At 45.7% G+C, this 24865-nt stretch overlaps 10 non-coding genes across 10 annotated transcripts; all 10 read right to left on the reverse strand.

The window, feature by feature from the left end:
* Positions 1–226: 226 nt before the first annotated feature.
* On the reverse strand, positions 227–298 carry TRNAG-UCC (transfer RNA glycine (anticodon UCC)). The gene has a single exon. It is a non-coding gene; the product is annotated as a tRNA-Gly (tRNA).
* Positions 299–3412: 3114 nt separating this feature from the next.
* TRNAG-UCC (transfer RNA glycine (anticodon UCC)) lies at positions 3413–3484 on the reverse strand. Its single transcript has one exon. It is a non-coding gene; the product is annotated as a tRNA-Gly (tRNA).
* Positions 3485–5005: 1521 nt separating this feature from the next.
* On the reverse strand, positions 5006–5077 carry TRNAG-UCC (transfer RNA glycine (anticodon UCC)). Its single transcript has one exon. It is a non-coding gene; the product is annotated as a tRNA-Gly (tRNA).
* Positions 5078–6586: 1509 nt separating this feature from the next.
* TRNAG-UCC (transfer RNA glycine (anticodon UCC)) lies at positions 6587–6658 on the reverse strand. Its single transcript has one exon. It is a non-coding gene; the product is annotated as a tRNA-Gly (tRNA).
* A 4696-nt stretch (positions 6659–11354) lies between these two features.
* TRNAG-UCC (transfer RNA glycine (anticodon UCC)) lies at positions 11355–11426 on the reverse strand. The gene has a single exon. It is a non-coding gene; the product is annotated as a tRNA-Gly (tRNA).
* A 1521-nt stretch (positions 11427–12947) lies between these two features.
* TRNAG-UCC (transfer RNA glycine (anticodon UCC)) lies at positions 12948–13019 on the reverse strand. The gene has a single exon. It is a non-coding gene; the product is annotated as a tRNA-Gly (tRNA).
* A 1509-nt stretch (positions 13020–14528) lies between these two features.
* TRNAG-UCC (transfer RNA glycine (anticodon UCC)) lies at positions 14529–14600 on the reverse strand. The gene has a single exon. It is a non-coding gene; the product is annotated as a tRNA-Gly (tRNA).
* Positions 14601–17713: 3113 nt separating this feature from the next.
* Positions 17714–17785, reverse strand: TRNAG-UCC (transfer RNA glycine (anticodon UCC)). The gene has a single exon. It is a non-coding gene; the product is annotated as a tRNA-Gly (tRNA).
* A 1509-nt stretch (positions 17786–19294) lies between these two features.
* On the reverse strand, positions 19295–19366 carry TRNAG-UCC (transfer RNA glycine (anticodon UCC)). Its single transcript has one exon. It is a non-coding gene; the product is annotated as a tRNA-Gly (tRNA).
* Positions 19367–24062: 4696 nt separating this feature from the next.
* TRNAG-UCC (transfer RNA glycine (anticodon UCC)) lies at positions 24063–24134 on the reverse strand. Its single transcript has one exon. It is a non-coding gene; the product is annotated as a tRNA-Gly (tRNA).
* Positions 24135–24865: the final 731 nt, after the last annotated feature.

The following is a 24865-nucleotide window of genomic DNA, read 5'->3' on the forward strand; positions in this document are numbered from 1 at the left end:
TGCCCCCAGCAAAATATTTATTATCAGCACATGTGAGTGGTGAGTGCTTTATGGAAAATAGCATATATTGGGACAATGAATGTAGCAGATGAGGCGATCGAGATGTCTACCTACGTGTTTGTTTATTTTTTTATATAACGGCTGATTATTCTGTTTCTGATATTTCAGTTTTGTGACATGTTGCATTAAAATATATCCTGCTTGGAGAATATATAAATATTTGCACTGCGTTGGCCGGGAATCGAACCCGGATCAACTGCTTGGAAGGCAGCTATGCTCACCACTATACCACCAACGCCCTCTGATGTGTGTCCTCTAGGTTCCAGATGTTACAACGCCGAGTGCAGTGGCAATCTTGCACCGGTTCCAATGGTGCATTTGGTGTGGATACCAACATGAAAAGCAGTAGAAATTGTCTTGCAGAGGGTAAAGAACTGGGGATTGAAACCAAGGACAAAGCTGTGCAGAAGAGAAGAAATGGAAAGCAGCAGTACAAATAGTGGAAATGAGCATATGGGCAGCATCGGAAGCAAAGCAGCGAAGAGAAAGGGAGTAAATTCCATGAAATGCATAGGAGATTGATAAAAGCAGAACAAAAAGGGAAGAATGAAATTCAAAGCATGCCCCGAAAAACGTGTGAAGGTCCCACCTGTCATTTATGCTTCTAATTGGGTATCTTTACTTTCAAAGTATAGGGTTGATCCTTTGACGATCACTCTCTTGATTTACAGCAGAGACAGATAGTTGAGAAGTCTTTTCTCACATAGCTAGCACAAGCCTCCGCTTTTCCTTGCTGGCAGGGTGGAAATGACAGATTAGTCCTAGGAAGAAAAATCAAGCAATATTAGCAGAGGATGGTTTCGATCCATCGACCTCTGGGTTATGGGCCCAGCACGCTTCCGCTGCGCCACTCTGCTCCCTTGTGAAAGTGCTCTCTTTATGCAGAGGAGGAGCTTTCAGCGGAGTGGCAAGGGATTGGAGGGGCTCTCTCCTCATTTGCCTAAGCACATCGCAAGGTATGCTGGGTACAGAAAATCTTCATCTTCCCCACTCACAGTCAGTCATAACTGAAAGTGCAGACCCTCTTAGGAATTAGCCGTTTCAGGCCTTTACCAAGACAGCAGCTCTCTGTCCCTGTCCTTTCTCTGTGATCCTAGCACTAGCATACTCAGGATTTGGCTTTACCTGGGAGCCAGAGATCTACCCGGTGAGGGCTTACCCGGTGTGAGGCTTTTGAGTGTTTGGGAGCGTTCGGGACGTGAGAGGACGCTGGACAGGAAACTATGCCAATTTGAAGTATCCAACCTTCCTGCTGCAGCGAGAGGCTCTTTCCGTGGAAATCTGCCACTTGGAGTCCTCTCAACTTGCCCTCTGATAAAACATTTTTCTGAGCCGCAGTTACATCCGATGGTTACAAGGTGGCGCTGCATTCAGGTGAGAGCACAAGTATGCACAAAATCTTGGGGACTTTTGCCAGATTTATCGGTGGATCTTGCCTATTATTTTCAGAGGCTAGATATCGCCTAGAAATGCTTTTTAAAATAGGGTTGCTGGGGTTATAATGTCTGGTCGGGGCTCAGCCCTTTCCTTGCCTGCCCCCAGCAAAATATTTATTATCAGCACATGTGAGTGGTGAGTGCTTTATGGAAAATAGCATATATTGGGACAATGAATGTAGCAGATGAGGCGATCGAGATGTCTACCTACGTGTTTGTTTATTTTTTTATATAACGGCTGATTATTCTGTTTCTGATATTTCAGTTTTGTGACATGTTGCATTAAAATATATCCTGCTTGGAGAATATATAAATATTTGCACTGCGTTGGCCAGGAATCGAACCCGGGTCAACTGCTTGGAAGGCAGCTATGCTCACCACTATACCACCAACGCCCTCTGATGTGTGTCCTCTAGGTTCCAGATGTTACAACGCCGAGTGCAGTGGCAATCTTGCACCGGTTCCAATGGTGCATTTGGTGTGGATACCAACATGAAAAGCAGTAGAAATTGTCTTGCAGAGGGTAAAGAACTGGGGATTGAAACCAAGGACAAAGCTGTGCAGAAGAGAAGAAATGGAAAGCAGCAGTACAAATAGTGGAAATGAGCATATGGGCAGCATCGGAAGCAAAGCAGCGAAGAGAAAGGGAGTAAATTCCATGAAATGCATAGGAGATTGATAAAAGCAGAACAAAAAGGGAAGAATGAAATTCAAAGCATGCCCCGAAAAACGTGTGAAGGTCCCACCTGTCATTTATGCTTCTAATTGGGTATCTTTACTTTCAAAGTATAGGGTTGATCCTTTGACGATCACTCTCTTGATTTACAGCAGAGACAGATAGTTGAGAAGTCTTTTCTCACATAGCTAGCACAAGCCTGCGCTTTTCCTTGCTGGCAGGGTGGAAATGACAGATTAGTCCTAGGATGAAAAATCAAGCAATATTAGCAGAGGATGGTTTCGATCCATCGACCTCTGGGTTATGGGCCCAGCACGCTTCCGCTGCGCCACTCTGCTCCCTTGTGAAAGTGCTCTCTTTATGCAGAGGAGGAGCTTTCAGCGGAGTGGCAAGGGATTGGTGGGGCTCTCTCCTCATTTGCCTAAGCACATCGCAAGGTATGCTGGGTACAGAAAATCTTCATCTTCCCCACTCACAGTCAGTCATAACTGAAAGTGCAGACCCTCTTAGGAATTAGCCGTTTCAGGCCTTTACCAAGACAGCAGCTCTCTGTCCCTGTCCTTTCTCTGTGATCCTAGCACTAGCATACTCAGGATTTGGCTTTACCTGGGAGCCAGAGATCTACCCGGTGAGGGCTTGCCCGGTGTGAGGCTTTTGAGCGTTTGGGAGCGTTCGGGACGTGAGAGGACGCTGGACAGGAAACTATGCCAATTTAAAGTATCCAACCTTCCTGCTGCAGTGAGAGGCTCTTTCCGTGGAAATCTGCCACTTGGAGTCCTCTCAACTTGCCCTCTGATAAAACATTTTTCTGAGCCGCAGTTACATCCGATGGTTACAAGGTGGCACTGCATTCAGGTGAGAGCACAAGTATGCACAAAATCTTGGGGACTTTTGCCAGATTTATCGGTGGATCTTGCCTATTATTTTCAGAGGCTAGATATCGCCTAGAAATGCTTTTTAAAATAGGGTTGCTGGGGTTATAATGTCTGGTCGGGGCTCAGCCCTTTCATTGCCTGCCCCCAGCAAAATATTTATTATCAGCACATGTGAGTGGTGAGTGCTTTATGGAAAATAGCATATATTGGGACAATGAATGTAGCAGATGAGGCGATCGAGATGTCTACCTACGTGTTTGTTTATTTTTTTATATAACGGCTGATTATTCTGTTTCTGATATTTCAGTTTTGTGACATGTTGCATTAAAATATATCCTGCTTGGAGAATATATAAATATTTGCACTGCGTTGGCCGGGAATCGATCCCGGGTCAACTGCTTGGAAGGCAGCTATGCTCACCACTATACCACCAACGCCCTCTGATGTGTGTCCTCTAGGTTCCAGATGTTACAACGCCGAGTGCAGTGGCAATCTTGCACCGGTTCCAATGGTGCATTTGGTGTGGATACCAACATGAAAAGCAGTAGAAATTGTCTTGCAGAGGGTAAAGAACTGGGGATTGAAACCAAGGACAAAGCTGTGCAGAAGAGAAGAAATGGAAAGCAGCAGTACAAATAGTGGAAATGAGCATATGGGCAGCATCGGAAGCAAAGCAGCGAAGAGAAAGGGAGTAAATTCCATGAAATGCATAGGAGATTGATAAAAGCAGAACAAAAAGGGAAGAATGAAATTCAAAGCATGCCCCGAAAAACGTGTGAAGGTCCCACCTGTCATTTATGCTTCTAATTGGGTATCTTTACTTTCAAAGTATAGGGTTGATCCTTTGACGATCACTCTCTTGATTTACAGCAGAGACAGATAGTTGAGAAGTCTTTTCTCACATAGCTAGCACAAGCCTCCGCTTTTCCTTGCTGGCAGGGTGGAAATGACAGATTAGTCCTAGGAAGAAAAATCAAGCAATATTAGCAGAGGATGGTTTCGATCCATCGACCTCTGGGTTATGGGCCCAGCACGCTTCCGCTGCACCACTCTGCTCCCTTGTGAAAGTGCTCTCTTTATGCAGAGGAGGAGCTTTCAGCGGAGTGGCAAGGGATTGGAGGGGCTCTCTCCTCATTTGCCTAAGCACATCGCAAGGTATGCTGGGTACAGAAAATCTTCATCTTCCCCACTCACAGTCAGTCATAACTGAAAGTGCAGACCCTCTTAGGAATTAGCCGTTTCAGGCCTTTACCAAGACAGCAGCTCTCTGTCCCTGTCCTTTCTCTGTGATCCTAGCACTAGCATACTCAGGATTTGGCTTTACCTGGGAGCCAGAGATCTACACGGTGAGGGCTTGCCGGGTGCGAGGCTTTTGAGTGTTTGGGAGCGTTCGGGACGTGAGAGGACGCTGGACAGGAAACTATGCCAATTTGAAGTATCCAACCTTCCTGCTGCAGCGAGAGGCTCTTTCCGTGGAAATCTGCCACTTGGAGTCCTCTCAACTTGCCCTCTGATAAAACATTTTTCTGAGCCGCAGTTACATCCGATGGTTACAAGGTGGCACTGCATTCAGGTGAGAGCACAAGTATGCACAAAATCTTGGGGACTTTTGCCAGATTTATCGGTGGATCTTGCCTATTATTTTCAGAGGCTAGATATCGCCTAGAAATGCTTTTTAAAATAGGGTTGCTGGGGTTATAATGTCTGGTCGGGGCTCAGCCCTTTCATTGCCTGCCCCCAGCAAAATATTTATTATCAGCACATGTGAGTGGTGAGTGCTTTATGGAAAATAGCATATATTGGGACAATGAATGTAGCAGATGAGGCGATCGAGATGTCTACCTACGTGTTTGTTTATTTTTTTATATAACGGCTGATTATTCTGTTTCTGATATTTCAGTTTTGTGGCATGTTGCATTAAAATATATCCTGCTTGGAGAATATATAAATATTTGCACTGCGTTGGCCGGGAATCGAACCCGGATCAACTGCTTGGAAGGCAGCTATGCTCACCACTATACCACCAACGCCCTCTGATGTGTGTCCTCTAGGTTCCAGATGTTACAACGCCGAGTGCAGTGGCAATCTTGCACCGGTTCCAATGGTGCATTTGGTGTGGATACCAACATGAAAAGCAGTAGAAATTGTCTTGCAGAGGGTAAAGAACTGGGGATTGAAACCAAGGACAAAGCTGTGCAGAAGAGAAGAAATGGAAAGCAGCAGTACAAATAGTGGAAATGAGCATATGGGCAGCATCGGAAGCAAAGCAGCGAAGAGAAAGGGAGTAAATTCCATGAAATGCATAGGAGATTGATAAAAGCAGAACAAAAAGGGAAGAATGAAATTCAAAGCATGCCCCGAAAAACGTGTGAAGGTCCCACCTGTCATTTATGCTTCTAATTGGGTATCTTTACTTTCAAAGTATAGGGTTGATCCTTTGACGATCACTCTCTTGATTTACAGCAGAGACAGATAGTTGAGAAGTCTTTTCTCACATAGCTAGCACAAGCCTGCGCTTTTCCTTGCTGGCAGGGTGGAAATGACAGATTAGTCCTAGGAAGAAAAATCAAGCAATATTAGCAGAGGATGGTTTCGATCCATCGACCTCTGGGTTATGGGCCCAGCACACTTCCGCTGCGCCACTCTGCTCCCTTGTGAAAGTGCTCTCTTTATGCAGAGGAGGAGCTTTCAGCCGAGTGGCAAGGGATTGGAGGGGCTCTCTCCTCATTTGCCTAAGCACATCGCAAGGTATGCTGGGTACAGAAAATCTTCATCTTCCCCACTCACAGTCAGTCATAACTGAAAGTGCAGACCCTCTTAGGAATTAGCCGTTTCAGGCCTTTACCAAGACAGCAGCTCTCTGTCCCTGTCCTTTCTCTGTGATCCTAGCACTAGCATACTCAGGATTTGGCTTTACCTGGGAGCTAGAGATCTACCCGGTGAGGGGAGGCTTTTGAGCGTTTGGGAGCGTTCGGGACGTGAGAGGACGCTGGACAGGAAACTATGCCAATTTGAAGTATCCAACCTTCCTGCTGCAGCGAGAGGCTCTTTCCGTGGAAATCTGCCACTTGGAGTCCTCTCAACTTGCCCTCTGATAAAACATTTTTCTGAGCCGCAGTTACATCCGATGGTTACAAGGTGGCGCTGCATTCAGGTGAGAGCACAAGTATGCACAAAATCTTGGGGACTTTTGCCAGATTTATCGGTGGATCTTGCCTATTATTTTCAGAGGCTAGATATCGCCTAGAAATGCTTTTTAAAATAGGGTTGCTGGGGTTATAATGTCTGGTCGGGGCTCAGCCCTTTCCTTGCCTGCCCCCAGCAAAATATTTATTATCAGCACATGTGAGTGGTGAGTGCTTTATGGAAAATAGCATATATTGGGACAATGAATGTAGCAGATGAGGCGATCGAGATGTCTACCTACGTGTTTGTTTATTTTTTTATATAACGGCTGATTATTCTGTTTCTGATATTTCAGTTTTGTGACATGTTGCATTAAAATATATCCTGCTTGGAGAATATATAAATATTTGCACTGCGTTGGCCGGGAATCGAACCCGGGTCAACTGCTTGGAAGGCAGCTATGCTCACCACTATACCACCAACGCCCTCTGATGTGTGTCCTCTAGGTTCCAGATGTTACAACGCCGAGTGCAGTGGCAATCTTGCACCGGTTCCAATGGTGCATTTGGTGTGGATACCAACATGAAAAGCAGTAGAAATTGTCTTGCAGAGGGTAAAGAACTGGGGATTGAAACCAAGGACAAAGCTGTGCAGAAGAGAAGAAATGGAAAGCAGCAGTACAAATAGTGGAAATGAGCATATGGGCAGCATCGGAAGCAAAGCAGCGAAGAGAAAGGGAGTAAATTCCATGAAATGCATAGGAGATTGATAAAAGCAGAACAAAAAGGGAAGAATGAAATTCAAAGCATGCCCCGAAAAACGTGTGAAGGTCCCACCTGTCATTTATGCTTCTAATTGGGTATCTTTACTTTCAAAGTATAGGGTTGATCCTTTGACGATCACTCTCTTGATTTACAGCAGAGACAGATAGTTGAGAAGTCTTTTCTCACATAGCTAGCACAAGCCTGCGCTTTTCCTTGCTGGCAGGGTGGAAATGACAGATTAGTCCTAGGAAGAAAAAGCAAGCAATATTAGCAGAGGATGGTTTCGATCCATCGACCTCTGGGTTATGGGCCCAGCACGCTTCCGCTGCGCCACTCTGCTCCCTTGTGAAAGTGCTCTCTTTATGCAGAGGAGGAGCTTTCAGCGGAGTGGCAAGGGATTGGTGGGGCTCTCTCCTCATTTGCCTAAGCACATCGCAAGGTATGCTGGGTACAGAAAATCTTCATCTTCCCCACTCACAGTCAGTCATAACTGAAAGTGCAGACCCTCTTAGGAATTAGCCGTTTCAGGCCTTTACCAAGACAGCAGCTCTCTGTCCCTGTCCTTTCTCTGTGATCCTAGCACTAGCATACTCAGGATTTGGCTTTACCTGGGAGCCAGAGATCTACCCGGTGAGGGCTTACCCGGTGTGAGGCTTTTGAGTGTTTGGGAGCGTTCGGGACGTGAGAGGACGCTGGACAGGAAACTATGCCAATTTGAAGTATCCAACCTTCCTGCTGCAGCGAGAGGCTCTTTCCGTGGAAATCTGCCACTTGGAGTCCTCTCAACTTGCCCTCTGATAAAACATTTTTCTGAGCCGCAGTTACATCCGATGGTTACAAGGTGGCGCTGCATTCAGGTGAGAGCACAAGTATGCACAAAATCTTGGGGACTTTTGCCAGATTTATCGGTGGATCTTGCCTATTATTTTCAGAGGCTAGATATCGCCTAGAAATGCTTTTTAAAATAGGGTTGCTGGGGTTATAATGTCTGGTCGGGGCTCAGCCCTTTCATTGCCTGCCCCCAGCAAAATATTTATTATCAGCACATGTGAGTGGTGAGTGCTTTATGGAAAATAGCATATATTGGGACAATGAATGTAGCAGATGAGGCGATCGAGATGTCTACCTACGTGTTTGTTTGTTTTTTTATATAACGGCTGATTATTCTGTTTCTGATATTTCAGTTTTGTGACATGTTGCATTAAAATATATCCTGCTTGGAGAATATATAAATATTTGCACTGCGTTGGCCGGGAATCGAACACGGGTCAACTGCTTGGAAGGCAGCTATGCTCACCACTATACCACCAACGCCTTCTGATGTGTGTTCTCTAGCTTCCAGATGTTACAACGCCGAGTGCAGTGGCAATCTTGCACCGGTTCCAATGGTGCATTTGGTGTGGATACCAACATGAAAAGCAGTAGAAATTGTCTTGCAGAGGGTAAAGAACTGGGGATTGAAACCAAGGACAAACTTGTGCAGAAGAGAAGAAATGGAAAGCAGCAGTACAAATAGTGGAAATGAGCATATGGGCAGCATCGGAAGCAAAGCAGCGAAGAGAAAGGGAGTAAATTCCATGAAATGCATAGGAGATTGATAAAAGCAGAACAAAAAGGGAAGAATGAAATTCAAAGCATGCCCCGAAAAACGTGTGAAGGTCCCACCTGTCATTTATGCTTCTAATTGGGTATCTTTACTTTCAAAGTATAGGGTTGATCCTTTGACGATCACTCTCTTGATTTACAGCAGAGACAGATAGTTGAGAAGTCTTTTCTCACATAGCTAGCACAAGCCTGCGCTTTTCCTTGCTGGCAGGGTGGAAATGACAGATTAGTCCTAGGAAGAAAAATCAAGCAATATTAGCAGAGGATGGTTTCGATCCATCGACCTCTGGGTTATGGGCCCAGCACGCTTCCGCTGCGCCACTCTGCTCCCTTGTGAAAGTGCTCTCTTTATGCAGAGGAGGAGCTTTCAGCGGAGTGGCAAGGGATTGGTGGGGCTCTCTCCTCATTTGCCTAAGCACATCGCAAGGTATGCTGGGTACAGAAAATCTTCATCTTCCCCACTCACAGTCAGTCATAACTGAAAGTGCAGACCCTCTTAGGAATTAGCCGTTTCAGGCCTTTACCAAGACAGCAGCTCTCTGTCCCTGTCCTTTCTCTGTGATCCTAGCACTAGCATACTCAGGATTTGGCTTTACCTGGGAGCCAGAGATCTACCCGGTGAGGGCGAGGCTTTTGAGTGTTTGGGAGCGTTCAGGACGTGAGAGGACGCTGGACAGGAAACTATGCCAATTTGAAGTATCCAACCTTCCTGCTGCAGCGAGAGGCTCTTTCCGTGGAAATCTGCCACTTGGAGTCCTCTCAACTTGCCCTCTGATAAAACATTTTTCTGAGCCGCAGTTACATCCGATGGTTACAAGGTGGCGCTGCATTCAGGTGAGAGCACAAGTATGCACAAAATCTTGGGGACTTTTGCCAGATTTATCGGTGGATCTTGCCTATTATTTTCAGAGGCTAGATATCGCCTAGAAATGCTTTTTAAAATAGGGTTGCTGGGGTTATAATGTCTGGTCGGGGCTCAGCCCTTTCATTGTCTGCCCCCAGCAAAATATTTATTATCAGCACATGTGAGTGGTGAGTGCATTATGGAAAATAGCATATATTGGGATAATGAATGTAGCAGATGAGGCGATCGAGATGTCTACCTACGTGTTTGTTTATTTTTTTATATAACGGCTGATTATTCTGTTTCTGATATTTCAGTTTTGTGACATGTTGCATTAAAATATATCCTGCTTGGAGAATATATAAATATTTGCACTGCGTTGGCCAGGAATCGAACCCGGGTCAACTGCTTGGAAGGCAGCTATGCTCACCACTATACCACCAACGCCCTCTGATGTGTGTCCTCTAGGTTCCAGATGTTACAACGCCGAGTGCAGTGGCAATCTTGCACCGGTTCCAATGGTGCATTTGGTGTGGATACCAACATGAAAAGCAGTAGAAATTGTCTTGCAGAGGGTAAAGAACTGGGGATTGAAACCAAGGACAAAGCTGTGCAGAAGAGAAGAAATGGAAAGCAGCAGTACAAATAGTGGAAATGAGCATATGGGCAGCATCGGAAGCAAAGCAGCGAAGAGAAAGGGAGTAAATTCCATGAAATGCATAGGAGATTGATAAAAGCAGAACAAAAAGGGAAGAATGAAATTCAAAGCATGCCCCGAAAAACGTGTGAAGGTCCCATCTGTCATTTATGCTTCTAATTGGGTATCTTTACTTTCAAAGTATAGGGTTGATCCTTTGACGATCACTCTCTTGATTTACAGCAGAGACAGATAGTTGAGAAGTCTTTTCTCACATAGCTAGCACAAGCCTGCGCTTTTCCTTGCTGGCAGGGTGGAAATGACAGATTAGTCCTAGGATGAAAAATCAAGCAATATTAGCAGAGGATGGTTTCGATCCATCGACCTCTGGGTTATGGGCCCAGCACGCTTCCGCTGCGCCACTCTGCTCCCTTGTGAAAGTGCTCTCTTTATGCAGAGGAGGAGCTTTCAGCGGAGTGGCAAGGGATTGGTGGGGCTCTCTCCTCATTTGCCTAAGCACATCGCAAGGTATGCTGGGTACAGAAAATCTTCATCTTCCCCACTCACAGTCAGTCATAACTGAAAGTGCAGACCCTCTTAGGAATTAGCCGTTTCAGGCCTTTACCAAGACAGCAGCTCTCTGTCCCTGTCCTTTCTCTGTGATCCTAGCACTAGCATACTCAGGATTTGGCTTTACCTGGGAGCCAGAGATCTACCCGGTGAGGGCTTGCCCGGTGTGAGGCTTTTGAGCGTTTGGGAGCGTTCGGGACGTGAGAGGACGCTGGACAGGAAACTATGCCAATTTAAAGTATCCAACCTTCCTGCTGCAGTGAGAGGCTCTTTCCGTGGAAATCTGCCACTTGGAGTCCTCTCAACTTGCCCTCTGATAAAACATTTTTCTGAGCCGCAGTTACATCCGATGGTTACAAGGTGGCACTGCATTCAGGTGAGAGCACAAGTATGCACAAAATCTTGGGGACTTTTGCCAGATTTATCGGTGGATCTTGCCTATTATTTTCAGAGGCTAGATATCGCCTAGAAATGCTTTTTAAAATAGGGTTGCTGGGGTTATAATGTCTGGTCGGGGCTCAGCCCTTTCATTGCCTGCCCCCAGCAAAATATTTATTATCAGCACATGTGAGTGGTGAGTGCTTTATGGAAAATAGCATATATTGGGACAATGAATGTAGCAGATGAGGCGATCGAGATGTCTACCTACGTGTTTGTTTATTTTTTTATATAACGGCTGATTATTCTGTTTCTGATATTTCAGTTTTGTGACATGTTGCATTAAAATATATCCTGCTTGGAGAATATATAAATATTTGCACTGCGTTGGCCGGGAATCGATCCCGGGTCAACTGCTTGGAAGGCAGCTATGCTCACCACTATACCACCAACGCCCTCTGATGTGTGTCCTCTAGGTTCCAGATGTTACAACGCCGAGTGCAGTGGCAATCTTGCACCGGTTCCAATGGTGCATTTGGTGTGGATACCAACATGAAAAGCAGTAGAAATTGTCTTGCAGAGGGTAAAGAACTGGGGATTGAAACCAAGGACAAAGCTGTGCAGAAGAGAAGAAATGGAAAGCAGCAGTACAAATAGTGGAAATGAGCATATGGGCAGCATCGGAAGCAAAGCAGCGAAGAGAAAGGGAGTAAATTCCATGAAATGCATAGGAGATTGATAAAAGCAGAACAAAAAGGGAAGAATGAAATTCAAAGCATGCCCCGAAAAACGTGTGAAGGTCCCACCTGTCATTTATGCTTCTAATTGGGTATCTTTACTTTCAAAGTATAGGGTTGATCCTTTGACGATCACTCTCTTGATTTACAGCAGAGACAGATAGTTGAGAAGTCTTTTCTCACATAGCTAGCACAAGCCTCCGCTTTTCCTTGCTGGCAGGGTGGAAATGACAGATTAGTCCTAGGAAGAAAAATCAAGCAATATTAGCAGAGGATGGTTTCGATCCATCGACCTCTGGGTTATGGGCCCAGCACGCTTCCGCTGCGCCACTCTGCTCCCTTGTGAAAGTGCTATCTTTATGCAGAGGAGGAGCTTTCAGCGGAGTGGCAAGGGATTGGAGGGGCTCTCTCCTCATTTGCCTAAGCACATCGCAAGGTATGCTGGGTACAGAAAATCTTCATCTTCCCCACTCACAGTCAGTCATAACTGAAAGTGCAGACCCTCTTAGGAATTAGCCGTTTCAGGCCTTTACCAAGACAGCAGCTCTCTGTCCCTGTCCTTTCTCTGTGATCCTAGCACTAGCATACTCAGGATTTGGCTTTACCTGGGAGCCAGAGATCTACACGGTGAGGGCTTGCCCGGTGCGAGGCTTTTGAGTGTTTGGGAGCGTTCGGGACGTGAGAGGACGCTGGACAGGAAACTATGCCAATTTGAAGTATCCAACCTTCCTGCTGCAGCGAGAGGCTCTTTCCGTGGAAATCTGCCACTTGGAGTCCTCTCAACTTGCCCTCTGATAAAACATTTTTCTGAGCCGCAGTTACATCCGATGGTTACAAGGTGGCACTGCATTCAGGTGAGAGCACAAGTATGCACAAAATCTTGGGGACTTTTGCCAGATTTATCGGTGGATCTTGCCTATTATTTTCAGAGGCTAGATATCGCCTAGAAATGCTTTTTAAAATAGGGTTGCTGGGGTTATAATGTCTGGTCGGGGCTCAGCCCTTTCATTGCCTGCCCCCAGCAAAATATTTATTATCAGCACATGTGAGTGGTGAGTGCTTTATGGAAAATAGCATATATTGGGACAATGAATGTAGCAGATGAGGCGATCGAGATGTCTACCTACGTGTTTGTTTATTTTTTTATATAACGGCTGATTATTCTGTTTCTGATATTTCAGTTTTGTGGCATGTTGCATTAAAATATATCATGCTTGGAGAATATATAAATATTTGCACTGCGTTGGCCGGGAATCGAACCCGGATCAACTGCTTGGAAGGCAGCTATGCTCACCACTATACCACCAACGCCCTCTGATGTGTGTCCTCTAGGTTCCAGATGTTACAACGCCGAGTGCAGTGGCAATCTTGCACCGGTTCCAATGGTGCATTTGGTGTGGATACCAACATGAAAAGCAGTAGAAATTGTCTTGCAGAGGGTAAAGAACTGGGGATTGAAACCAAGGACAAAGCTGTGCAGAAGAGAAGAAATGGAAAGCAGCAGTACAAATAGTGGAAATGAGCATATGGGCAGCATCGGAAGCAAAGCAGCGAAGAGAAAGGGAGTAAATTCCATGAAATGCATAGGAGATTGATAAAAGCAGAACAAAAAGGGAAGAATGAAATTCAAAGCATGCCCCGAAAAACGTGTGAAGGTCCCACCTGTCATTTATGCTTCTAATTGGGTATCTTTACTTTCAAAGTATAGGGTTGATCCTTTGACGATCACTCTCTTGATTTACAGCAGAGACAGATAGTTGAGAAGTCTTTTCTCACATAGCTAGCACAAGCCTGCGCTTTTCCTTGCTGGCAGGGTGGAAATGACAGATTAGTCCTAGGAAGAAAAATCAAGCAATATTAGCAGAGGATGGTTTCGATCCATCGACCTCTGGGTTATGGGCCCAGCACACTTCCGCTGCGCCACTCTGCTCCCTTGTGAAAGTGCTCTCTTTATGCAGAGGAGGAGCTTTCAGCCGAGTGGCAAGGGATTGGAGGGGCTCTCTCCTCATTTGCCTAAGCACATCGCAAGGTATGCTGGGTACAGAAAATCTTCATCTTCCCCACTCACAGTCAGTCATAACTGAAAGTGCAGACCCTCTTAGGAATTAGCCGTTTCAGGCCTTTACCAAGACAGCAGCTCTCTGTCCCTGTCCTTTCTCTGTGATCCTAGCACTAGCATACTCAGGATTTGGCTTTACCTGGGAGCTAGAGATCTACCCGGTGAGGGGAGGCTTTTGAGCGTTTGGGAGCGTTCGGGACGTGAGAGGACGCTGGACAGGAAACTATGCCAATTTGAAGTATCCAACCTTCCTGCTGCAGCGAGAGGCTCTTTCCGTGGAAATCTGCCACTTGGAGTCCTCTCAACTTGCCCTCTGATAAAACATTTTTCTGAGCCGCAGTTACATCCGATGGTTACAAGGTGGCGCTGCATTCAGGTGAGAGCACAAGTATGCACAAAATCTTGGGGACTTTTGCCAGATTTATCGGTGGATCTTGCCTATTATTTTCAGAGGCTAGATATCGCCTAGAAATGCTTTTTAAAATAGGGTTGCTGGGGTTATAATGTCTGGTCGGGGCTCAGCCCTTTCCTTGCCTGCCCCCAGCAAAATATTTATTATCAGCACATGTGAGTGGTGAGTGCTTTATGGAAAATAGCATATATTGGGACAATGAATGTAGCAGATGAGGCGATCGAGATGTCTACCTACGTGTTTGTTTATTTTTTTATATAACGGCTGATTATTCTGTTTCTGATATTTCAGTTTTGTGACATGTTGCATTAAAATATATCCTGCTTGGAGAATATATAAATATTTGCACTGCGTTGGCCAGGAATCGAACCTGGGTCAACTGCTTGGAAGGCAGCTATGCTCACCACTATACCACCAACGCCCTCTGATGTGTGTCCTCTAGGTTCCAGATGTTACAACGCCGAGTGCAGTGGCAATCTTGCACCGGTTCCAATGGTGCATTTGGTGTGGATACCAACATGAAAAGCAGTAGAAATTGTCTTGCAGAGGGTAAAGAACTGGGGATTGAAACCAAGGACAAAGCTGTGCAGAAGAGAAGAAATGGAAAGCAGCAGTACAAATAGTGGAAATGAGCATATGGGCAGCATCGGAAGCAAAGCAGCGAAGAGAAAGGGAGTAAATTCCATGAAATGCATAGGAGATTGATAAAAGCAGAACAAAAAGGGAAGAATGAAATTCAAAGCATGCCCCGAAAAACGTGTGAAGGTCCCACCTGTCATTTATGCTTCTAATTGGGTATCTTTACTTTCAAAGTATAGGGTTGATCCTTTGACGATCACTCTCTTGATTTACAGCAGAGACAGATAGTTGAGAAGTCTTTTCTCACATAGCTAGCACAAGCCTGCGCTTTTCCTTGCTGGCAGGGTGGAAATGACAGATTAGTCCTAGGAAGAAAAATCAAGCAATATTAGCAGAGGATGGTTTCGATCCATCGACCTCTGGGTTATGGGCCCAGCACGCTTCCGCTGCGCCACTCTGCTCCCTTGTGAAAGTGCTGTCTTTATGCAGAGGAGGAGCTTTCAGCGGAGTGGCAAGGGATTGGTGGGGCTCTCTCCTCATTTGCCTAAGCACATCGCAAGGTATGCTGGGTACAGAAAATCTTCATCTTTCCCACTCACAGTCAGTCATAACTGAAAGTGCAGACCCTCTTAGGAATTAGCCGTTTCAGGCCTTTACCAAGACAGCAGCTCTCTGTCCCTGTCCTTTCTCTGTGATCCTAGCACTAGCATACTCAGGATTTGGCTTTACCTGGGAGCCAGAGATCTACCCGGTGAGGGCTTGCCCGGTGTGAGGCTTTTGAGCGTTTGGGAGCGTTCGGGACGTGAGAGGACGCTGGACAGGAAACTATGCCAATTTAAAGTATCCAACCTTCCTGCTGCAGTGAGAGGCTCTTTCCGTGGAAATCTGCCACTTGGAGTCCTCTCAACTTGCCCTCTGATAAAACATTTTTCTGAGCCGCAGTTACATCCGATGGTTACAAGGTGGCGCTGCATTCAGGTGAGAGCACAAGTATGCACAAAATCTTGGGGACTTTTGCCAGATTTATCGGTGGATCTTGCCTATTATTTTCAGAGGCTAGATATCGCCTAGAAATGCTTTTTAAAATAGGGATGCTGGGGTTATAATGTCTGGTCGGGGCTCAGCCCTTTCATTGCCTGCCCCCAGCAAAATATTTATTATCAGCACATGTGAGTGGTGAGTGCTTTATGGAAAATAGCATATATTGGGACAATGAATGTAGCAGATGAGGCGATCGAGATGTCTACCTACGTGTTTTTTTTTTTTATATATAACGGCTGATTATTCTGTTTCTGATATTTCAGTTTTGTGACATGTTGCATTAAAATATATCCTGCTTGGAGAATATATAAATATTTGCACTGCGTTGGCCGGGAATCAAACCCGGGTCAACTGCTTGGAAGGCAGCTATGCTCACCACTATACCACCAACGCCCTCTGATGTGTGTCCTCTAGGTTCCAGATGTTACAACGCCGAGTGCAGTGGCAATCTTGCACCCGTTCCAATGGTGCATTTGGTGTGGATTCCAACATGAAAAGCAGTAGAAATTGTCTTGCAGAGGGTAAAGAACTGGGGATTGAAACCAAGGACAAAGCTGTGCAGAAGAGAAGAAATGGAAAGCAGCAGTACAAATAGTGGAAATGAGCATATGGGCAGCATCGGAAGCAAAGCAGCGAAGAGAAAGGGAGTAAATTCCATGAAATGCATAGGAGATTGATAAAAGCAGAACAAAAAGGGAAGAATGAAATTCAAAGCATGCCCCGAAAAACGTGTGAAGGTCCCACCTGTCATTTATGCTTCTAATTGGGTATCTTTACTTTCAAAGTATAGGGTTGATCCTTTGACGATCACTCTCTTGATTTACAGCAGAGACAGATAGTTGAGAAGTCTTTTCTCACATAGCTAGCACAAGCCTGCGCTTTTCCTTGCTGGCAGGGTGGAAATGACAGATTAGTCCTAGGAAGAAAAATCAAGCAATATTAGCAGAGGATGGTTTCGATCCATCGACCTCTGGGTTATGGGCCCAGCACGCTTCCGCTGCGCCACTCTGCTCCCTTGTGAAAGTGCTCTCTTTATGCAGAGGAGGAGCTTTCAGCGGAGTGGCAAGGGATTGGTGAGGCTCTCTCCTCATTTGCCTAAGCACATCGCAAGGTATGCTGGGTACAGAAAATCTTCATCTTCCCCACTCACAGTCAGTCATAACTGAAAGTGCAGACCCTCTTAGGAATTAGCCGTTTCAGGCCTTTACCAAGACAGCAGCTCTCTGTCCCTGTCCTTTCTCTGTGATCCTAGCACTAGCATACTCAGGATTTGGCTTTACCTGGGAGCCAGAGATCTACCCGGTGAGGGCTTACCCGGTGTGAGGCTTTTGAGTGTTTGGGAGCGTTCGGGACGTGAGAGGACGCTGGACAGGAAACTATGCCAATTTGAAGTATCCAACCTTCCTGCTGCAGCGAGAGGCTCTTTCCGTGGAAATCTGCCACTTGGAGTCCTCTCAACTTGCCCTCTGATAAAACATTTTTCTGAGCCGCAGTTACATCCGATGGTTACAAGGTGGCACTGCATTCAGGTGAGAGCACAAGTATGCACAAAATCTTGGGGACTTTTGCCAGATTTATCGGTGGATCTTGCCTATTATTTTCAGAGGCTAGATATCGCCTAGAAATGCTTTTTAAAATAGGGTTGCTGGGGTTATAATGTCTGGTCGGGGCTCAGCCCTTTCATTGCCTGCCCCCAGCAAAATATTTATTATCAGCACATGTGAGTGGTGAGTGCTTTATGGAAAATAGCATATATTGGGACAATGAATGTAGCAGATGAGGCGATCGAGATGTCTACCTACGTGTTTGTTTATTTTTTTATATAACGGCTGATTATTCTGTTTCTGATATTTCAGTTTTGTGGCATGTTGCATTAAAATATATCCTGCTTGGAGAATATATAAATATTTGCACTGCGTTGGCCGGGAATCGAACCCGGATCAACTGCTTGGAAGGCAGCTATGCTCACCACTATACCACCAACGCCCTCTGATGTGTGTCCTCTAGGTTCCAGATGTTACAACGCCGAGTGCAGTGGCAATCTTGCACCGGTTCCAATGGTGCATTTGGTGTGGATACCAACATGAAAAGCAGTAGAAATTGTCTTGCAGAGGGTAAAGAACTGGGGATTGAAACCAAGGACAAAGCTGTGCAGAAGAGAAGAAATGGAAAGCAGCAGTACAAATAGTGGAAATGAGCATATGGGCAGCATCGGAAGCAAAGCAGCGAAGAGAAAGGGAGTAAATTCCATGAAATGCATAGGAGATTGATAAAAGCAGAACAAAAAGGGAAGAATGAAATTCAAAGCATGCCCCGAAAAACGTGTGAAGGTCCCACCTGTCATTTATGCTTCTAATTGGGTATTTTTACTTTCAAAGTATAGGGTTGATCCTTTGACGATCACTCTCTTGATTTACAGCAGAGACAGATAGTTGAGAAGTCTTTTCTCACATAGCTAGCACAAGCCTGCGCTTTTCCTTGCTGGCAGGGTGGAAATGACAGATTAGTCCTAGGAAGAAAAATCAAGCAATATTAGCAGAGGATGGTTTCGATCCATCGACCTCTGGGTTATGGGCCCAGCACACTTCCGCTGCGCCACTCTGCTCCCTTGTGAAAGTGCTCTCTTTATGCAGAGGAGGAGCTTTCAGCCGAGTGGCAAGGGATTGGAGGGGCTCTCTCCTCATTTGCCTAAGCACATCGCAAGGTATGCTGGGTACAGAAAATCTTCATCTTCCCCACTCACAGTCAGTCATAACTGAAAGTGCAGACCCTCTTAGGAATTAGCCGTTTCAGGCCTTTACCAAGACAGCAGCTCTCTGTCCCTGTCCTTTCTCTGTGATCCTAGCACTAGCATACTCAGGATTTGGCTTTACCTGGGAGCTAGAGATCTACCCGGTGAGGGGAGGCTTTTGAGCGTTTGGGAGCGTTCGGGACGTGAGAGGACGCTGGACAGGAAACTATGCCAATTTGAAGTATCCAACCTTCCTGCTGCAGCGAGAGGCTCTTTCCGTGGAAATCTGCCACTTGGAGTCCTCTCAACTTGCCCTCTGATAAAACATTTTTCTGAGCCGCAGTTACATCCGATGGTTACAAGGTGGCGCTGCATTCAGGTGAGAGCACAAGTATGCACAAAATCTTGGGGACTTTTGCCAGATTTATCGGTGGATCTTGCCTATTATTTTCAGAGGCTAGATATCGCCTAGAAATGCTTTTTAAAATAGGGTTGCTGGGGTTATAATGTCTGGTCGGGGCTCAGCCCTTTCCTTGCCTGCCCCCAGCAAAATATTTATTATCAGCACATGTGAGTGGTGAGTGCTTTATGGAAAATAGCATATATTGGGACAATGAATGTAGCAGATGAGGCGATCGAGATGTCTACCTACGTGTTTGTTTATTTTTTTATATAACGGCTGATTATTCTGTTTCTGATATTTCAGTTTTGTGACATGTTGCATTAAAATATATCCTGCTTGGAGAATATATAAATATTTGCACTGCGTTGGCCAGGAATCGAACCTGGGTCAACTGCTTGGAAGGCAGCTATGCTCACCACTATACCACCAACGCCCTCTGATGTGTGTCCTCTAGGTTCCAGATGTTACAACGCCGAGTGCAGTGGCAATCTTGCACCGGTTCCAATGGTGCATTTGGTGTGGATACCAACATGAAAAGCAGTAGAAATTGTCTTGCAGAGGGTAAAGAACTGGGGATTGAAACCAAGGACAAAGCTGTGCAGAAGAGAAGAAATGGAAAGCAGCAGTACAAATAGTGGAAATGAGCATATGGGCAGCATCGGAAGCAAAGCAGCGAAGAGAAAGGGAGTAAATTCCATGAAATGCATAGGAGATTGATAAAAGCAGAACAAAAAGGGAAGAATGAAATTCAAAGCATGCCCCGAAAAACGTGTGAAGGTCCCACCTGTCATTTATGCTTCTAATTGGGTATCTTTACTTTCAAAGTATAGGGTTGATCCTTTGACGATCACTCTCTTGATTTACAGCAGAGACAGATAGTTGAGAAGTCTTTTCTCACATAGCTAGCACAAGCCTGCGCTTTTCCTTGCTGGCAGGGTGGAAATGACAGATTAGTCCTAGGAAGAAAAATCAAGCAATATTAGCAGAGGATGGTTTCGATCCATCGACCTCTGGGTTATGGGCCCAGCACGCTTCCGCTGCGCCACTCTGCTCCCTTGTGAAAGTGCTGTCTTTATGCAGAGGAGGAGCTTTCAGCGGAGTGGCAAGGGATTGGTGGGGCTCTCTCCTCATTTGCCTAAGCACATCGCAAGGTATGCTGGGTACAGAAAATCTTCATCTTTCCCACTCACAGTCAGTCATAACTGAAAGTGCAGACCCTCTTAGGAATTAGCCGTTTCAGGCCTTTACCAAGACAGCAGCTCTCTGTCCCTGTCCTTTCTCTGTGATCCTAGCACTAGCATACTCAGGATTTGGCTTTACCTGGGAGCCAGAGATCTACCCGGTGAGGGCTTACCCGGTGTGAGGCTTTTGAGTGTTTGGGAGCGTTCGGGACGTGAGAGGACGCTGGACAGGAAACTATGCCAATTTGAAGTATCCAACCTTCCTGCTGCAGCGAGAGGCTCTTTCCGTGGAAATCTGCCACTTGGAGTCCTCTCAACTTGCCCTCTGATAAAACATTTTTCTGAGCCGCAGTTACATCCGATGGTTACAAGGTGGCGCTGCATTCAGGTGAGAGCACAAGTATGCACAAAATCTTGGGGACTTTTGCCAGATTTATCGGTGGATCTTGCCTATTATTTTCAGAGGCTAGATATCGCCTAGAAATGCTTTTTAAAATAGGGTTGCTGGGGTTATAATGTCTGGTCGGGGCTCAGCCCTTTCATTGCCTGCCCCCAGCAAAATATTTATTATCAGCACATGTGAGTGGTGAGTGCTTTATGGAAAATAGCATATATTGGGACAATGAATGTAGCAGATGAGGCGATCGAGATGTCTACCTACGTGTTTGTTTGTTTTTTTATATAACGGCTGATTATTCTGTTTCTGATATTTCAGTTTTGTGACATGTTGCATTAAAATATATCCTGCTTGGAGAATATATAAATATTTGCACTGCGTTGGCCGGGAATCGAACACGGGTCAACTGCTTGGAAGGCAGCTATGCTCACCACTATACCACCAACGCCTTCTGATGTGTGTTCTCTAGCTTCCAGATGTTACAACGCCGAGTGCAGTGGCAATCTTGCACCGGTTCCAATGGTGCATTTGGTGTGGATACCAACATGAAAAGCAGTAGAAATTGTCTTGCAGAGGGTAAAGAACTGGGGATTGAAACCAAGGACAAACTTGTGCAGAAGAGAAGAAATGGAAAGCAGCAGTACAAATAGTGGAAATGAGCATATGGGCAGCATCGGAAGCAAAGCAGCGAAGAGAAAGGGAGTAAATTCCATGAAATGCATAGGAGATTGATAAAAGCAGAACAAAAAGGGAAGAATGAAATTCAAAGCATGCCCCGAAAAACGTGTGAAGGTCCCACCTGTCATTTATGCTTCTAATTGGGTATCTTTACTTTCAAAGTATAGGGTTGATCCTTTGACGATCACTCTCTTGATTTACAGCAGAGACAGATAGTTGAGAAGTCTTTTCTCACATAGCTAGCACAAGCCTGCGCTTTTCCTTGCTGGCAGGGTGGAAATGACAGATTAGTCCTAGGAAGAAAAATCAAGCAATATTAGCAGAGGATGGTTTCGATCCATCGACCTCTGGGTTATGGGCCCAGCACGCTTCCGCTGCGCCACTCTGCTCCCTTGTGAAAGTGCTCTCTTTATGCAGAGGAGGAGCTTTCAGCGGAGTGGCAAGGGATTGGTGGGGCTCTCTCCTCATTTGCCTAAGCACATCGCAAGGTATGCTGGGTACAGAAAATCTTCATCTTCCCCACTCACAGTCAGTCATAACTGAAAGTGCAGACCCTCTTAGGAATTAGCCGTTTCAGGCCTTTACCAAGACAGCAGCTCTCTGTCCCTGTCCTTTCTCTGTGATCCTAGCACTAGCATACTCAGGATTTGGCTTTACCTGGGAGCCAGAGATCTACCCGGTGAGGGCGAGGCTTTTGAGTGTTTGGGAGCGTTCAGGACGTGAGAGGACGCTGGACAGGAAACTATGCCAATTTGAAGTATCCAACCTTCCTGCTGCAGCGAGAGGCTCTTTCCGTGGAAATCTGCCACTTGGAGTCCTCTCAACTTGCCCTCTGATAAAACATTTTTCTGAGCCGCAGTTACATCCGATGGTTACAAGGTGGCGCTGCATTCAGGTGAGAGCACAAGTATGCACAAAATCTTGGGGACTTTTGCCAGATTTATCGGTGGATCTTGCCTATTATTTTCAGAGGCTAGATATCGCCTAGAAATGCTTTTTAAAATAGGGTTGCTGGGGTTATAATGTCTGGTCGGGGCTCAGCCCTTTCATTGTCTGCCCCCAGCAAAATATTTATTATCAGCACATGTGAGTGGTGAGTGCATTATGGAAAATAGCATATATTGGGATAATGAATGTAGCAGATGAGGCGATCGAGATGTCTACCTACGTGTTTGTTTATTTTTTTATATAACGGCTGATTATTCTGTTTCTGATATTTCAGTTTTGTGACATGTTGCATTAAAATATATCCTGCTTGGAGAATATATAAATATTTGCACTGCGTTGGCCAGGAATCGAACCCGGGTCAACTGCTTGGAAGGCAGCTATGCTCACCACTATACCACCAACGCCCTCTGATGTGTGTCCTCTAGGTTCCAGATGTTACAACGCCGAGTGCAGTGGCAATCTTGCACCGGTTCCAATGGTGCATTTGGTGTGGATACCAACATGAAAAGCAGTAGAAATTGTCTTGCAGAGGGTAAAGAACTGGGGATTGAAACCAAGGACAAAGCTGTGCAGAAGAGAAGAAATGGAAAGCAGCAGTACAAATAGTGGAAATGAGCATATGGGCAGCATCGGAAGCAAAGCAGCGAAGAGAAAGGGAGTAAATTCCATGAAATGCATAGGAGATTGATAAAAGCAGAACAAAAAGGGAAGAATGAAATTCAAAGCATGCCCCGAAAAACGTGTGAAGGTCCCATCTGTCATTTATGCTTCTAATTGGGTATCTTTACTTTCAAAGTATAGGGTTGATCCTTTGACGATCACTCTCTTGATTTACAGCAGAGACAGATAGTTGAGAAGTCTTTTCTCACATAGCTAGCACAAGCCTGCGCTTTTCCTTGCTGGCAGGGTGGAAATGACAGATTAGTCCTAGGATGAAAAATCAAGCAATATTAGCAGAGGATGGTTTCGATCCATCGACCTCTGGGTTATGGGCCCAGCACGCTTCCGCTGCGCCACTCTGCTCCCTTGTGAAAGTGCTCTCTTTATGCAGAGGAGGAGCTTTCAGCGGAGTGGCAAGGGATTGGTGGGGCTCTCTCCTCATTTGCCTAAGCACATCGCAAGGTATGCTGGGTACAGAAAATCTTCATCTTCCCCACTCACAGTCAGTCATAACTGAAAGTGCAGACCCTCTTAGGAATTAGCCGTTTCAGGCCTTTACCAAGACAGCAGCTCTCTGTCCCTGTCCTTTCTCTGTGATCCTAGCACTAGCATACTCAGGATTTGGCTTTACCTGGGAGCCAGAGATCTACCCGGTGAGGGCTTGCCCGGTGTGAGGCTTTTGAGCGTTTGGGAGCGTTCGGGACGTGAGAGGACGCTGGACAGGAAACTATGCCAATTTAAAGTATCCAACCTTCCTGCTGCAGTGAGAGGCTCTTTCCGTGGAAATCTGCCACTTGGAGTCCTCTCAACTTGCCCTCTGATAAAACATTTTTCTGAGCCGCAGTTACATCCGATGGTTACAAGGTGGCACTGCATTCAGGTGAGAGCACAAGTATGCACAAAATCTTGGGGACTTTTGCCAGATTTATCGGTGGATCTTGCCTATTATTTTCAGAGGCTAGATATCGCCTAGAAATGCTTTTTAAAATAGGGTTGCTGGGGTTATAATGTCTGGTCGGGGCTCAGCCCTTTCATTGCCTGCCCCCAGCAAAATATTTATTATCAGCACATGTGAGTGGTGAGTGCTTTATGGAAAATAGCATATATTGGGACAATGAATGTAGCAGATGAGGCGATCGAGATGTCTACCTACGTGTTTGTTTATTTTTTTATATAACGGCTGATTATTCTGTTTCTGATATTTCAGTTTTGTGACATGTTGCATTAAAATATATCCTGCTTGGAGAATATATAAATATTTGCACTGCGTTGGCCGGGAATCGATCCCGGGTCAACTGCTTGGAAGGCAGCTATGCTCACCACTATACCACCAACGCCCTCTGATGTGTGTCCTCTAGGTTCCAGATGTTACAACGCCGAGTGCAGTGGCAATCTTGCACCGGTTCCAATGGTGCATTTGGTGTGGATACCAACATGAAAAGCAGTAGAAATTGTCTTGCAGAGGGTAAAGAACTGGGGATTGAAACCAAGGACAAAGCTGTGCAGAAGAGAAGAAATGGAAAGCAGCAGTACAAATAGTGGAAATGAGCATATGGGCAGCATCGGAAGCAAAGCAGCGAAGAGAAAGGGAGTAAATTCCATGAAATGCATAGGAGATTGATAAAAGCAGAACAAAAAGGGAAGAATGAAATTCAAAGCATGCCCCGAAAAACGTGTGAAGGTCCCACCTGTCATTTATGCTTCTAATTGGGTATCTTTACTTTCAAAGTATAGGGTTGATCCTTTGACGATCACTCTCTTGATTTACAGCAGAGACAGATAGTTGAGAAGTCTTTTCTCACATAGCTAGCACAAGCCTCCGCTTTTCCTTGCTGGCAGGGTGGAAATGACAGATTAGTCCTAGGAAGAAAAATCAAGCAATATTAGCAGAGGATGGTTTCGATCCATCGACCTCTGGGTTATGGGCCCAGCACGCTTCCGCTGCGCCACTCTGCTCCCTTGTGAAAGTGCTATCTTTATGCAGAGGAGGAGCTTTCAGCGGAGTGGCAAGGGATTGGAGGGGCTCTCTCCTCATTTGCCTAAGCACATCGCAAGGTATGCTGGGTAC

Source organism: Triturus cristatus, chromosome 11 (genome assembly GCF_964204655.1).
Source record: "Triturus cristatus chromosome 11, aTriCri1.1, whole genome shotgun sequence".
Taxonomy (NCBI): Eukaryota; Metazoa; Chordata; class Amphibia; order Caudata; family Salamandridae; genus Triturus; species Triturus cristatus.